The sequence below is a fragment of the Choloepus didactylus genome (genome assembly GCF_015220235.1).
Source record: "Choloepus didactylus isolate mChoDid1 chromosome 11 unlocalized genomic scaffold, mChoDid1.pri SUPER_11_unloc7, whole genome shotgun sequence".
In the NCBI taxonomy this organism is placed as follows: domain Eukaryota; kingdom Metazoa; phylum Chordata; class Mammalia; order Pilosa; family Megalonychidae; genus Choloepus; species Choloepus didactylus.
In genome coordinates, this window is record NW_023637584.1 from 146,392 (window position 1) to 148,861 (window position 2,470).

At 36.4% G+C, this 2,470-nt stretch overlaps 1 pseudogene; it reads left to right on the forward strand.

The window, feature by feature from the left end:
- Window positions 1-844: 844 nt before the first annotated feature.
- Window positions 845-1,968, forward strand: LOC119524754 (annotated as a pseudogene).
- The last annotated feature ends 502 nt before the right edge of the window (window positions 1,969-2,470 follow it).

Genomic DNA, 2,470 nt, shown 5'->3' on the forward strand with positions numbered 1-2,470 from the left:
TACAGACTGTGCTACCACATATACAGACACACACATATTTGTATTATTCATAGAAAATTTCTTAAAGGATACACAAGAGAACAACAATGTTTAACTCTTCAAAGATAAACAAGGGATCTGAATGGGAGATAATTGTTTGTAAACTTTAACTAAATAAATATTTCTTTGTAATGTTTAAAAAACAAAAAATATCTGTAACACCTTTGAATAAGGCTAAGAAATATTAAAAAACAAAAACAGAAACAAACAAAGTAAACACATTGGGGCAGAAGGATGTTTGACCTCTGGATTAGCAAGGTGCTGCTGTGCATTGATTCCTGGCTGCATTGGTGGTAACAGCTTGGGCCCAAATCCAGACCCTCCTGCCAGCGGTTGGGTGGCCATAGAAGGCACAGGCAGCAGTACAGGGATCTAATCTGAGCTGAGCTGCATTAGATCCCAGCTTGCTCCTTCACCACTACCTCACTCTCTCCCTCCCTGCATGGCTCCCTTTCTGCCTCCAGCTACCAAGGTCCCAGCCTGGCTCACTGAGGGGCCCAGGGCTGCTGCTTGCACTGGGAACTGACCTTAATCCAGGCTGCACCTCTGAGCTCTTCATCAATATCAGCTTACATCACTGAAAAGATAATTTCAAAGACATGTTTTGCTGAAAAGACAACTAAGAAAAAATCATTTTATGAATGGGATGAGCACAGAGTAGTTAATTTGAATTCTAATGTTACCCACCTGGCACAGTTACCTAGTGATGTACCTATTCTCAAAATGCCCTATTTCAGTGTGCTTGTCTTGATTAAAGAATTCAAAGTGGAGTACCCAAACTTGATATGGATAAAAAGAAAAGAGAGACAAGGACAAATCAGATCACAGAATGGCACGACCTAGTGGTCAAATTGGGCACAACATGATTAGGTAAAAATTTATATGCAAAAAAATACGTGGCAATTAAGCTGGAACCCATGAAGCCCAGAGCACCACAGCTACACTGGAATACAGTTTCTATAAGCAATTAGGATTTGGAGATGGCATACCTCAAGTTTAGTATTTTGGTCCTTGTGGTAAATACCTTCCTATGATGCTACAACTGCTGGGACCTAGTCTGGAGACTTGTTTGACTTGTGTGATAGAACATTTTCTCTTAAAACAGGTTGCATGATAGGTATCCAACTAATTTCTCATATGGAATTTGTCCATTCAAAGAATTTAATATACAGAGATGTAAAACATGAGGAATTCTTAATAGGACAACAAGGAAACAAAACCCAAAAAAATTATTCCCATTATAGATTTTGGTTTGGTAAGGATATATCAATCCAGAGACAAAGAAACACATACCATACAGTGAACACAAGAGTCTTACAGGATCAGCTGAGATATATAAACATGAACACACATTTAGGAAAGAAACAAAGTAGAAGGAATGATTTAGAACTTTTAGGAAACATGTTTATGAATTTTCTGAGAAGACATCATCCTTGGCAAGGCTTAAAGGCTAACACATTAAAAAAAGAAATATCAGAAAATTGGAGATACAAAATGAGCCACACTAATAGAAGTGCTATGTGAAAATTTTTCAGAAGAAATGGCAACATATCTTTGTTATGAAAGACAGTAAGATTTTTTTGAAAAACCAGAATATGGCTACCTAAGAAAACTTTTTAATGACTTGTGTGATCAAAAAGGCATGTGTCAGAGTATAAATATGACAGGATCAGTAAACAGTTGTCTACTCAAGTGGGTGCAGTTCAACAAGATCCTGCTCTGTCATCAAACAGAACACAGATAAAATGCAACCATACAAAAACCAGGTTGTAAGTTCTACAAATGGGAAATTAAACACAGGTGAGCCAACTGCAGTACATTCAAATGTGACCATCACAGCCCTTACAAAAGTAGAAGTATTGGATAAAACCAAGTGCTGCTGTTTTTTTCAAATGAAGGAAAAGGAAAACCAATCAGCATCACAAATGACCCTAGACACAAAGAGATCATGAATAGTTACTTATGTGTTCATCTGCTGTCTTGTGATTAAATTCATCTCTGTAGCCACATATATTTTCAAGAACTCACTCTTAAAGACAAATATGTCATATTTTCATAGGACATTTTGTGACTGTCCTACATCTATTTTTTCCTAATTTAACTTTTATAGAAGCTTTAAAGTTTTCTCAAAATGTGACAGCTTTGTCCATCAGTGAATGGACTGGATCAATAAGGTGGTATTGATTATGAGTTCTGTAGAATATCTTTCAGAAGCTCTTCTCCCATTGTGGAAAGCAGTACAGTTTCTTAAATGTCAATCAATTATTCACCTAATCTGGCTTTTCTTAAGTTCCATAAGAGCATAAACTAACAGGAATTTTATCCTCACTGAATAATGTGAGAGAGAAAAAAACAGTGGCCAAAATATTTAAAAGATGTTATTTCTTGAGAAGTTCACATTTATGTAACATCTGCATTGATTTCAGCAACA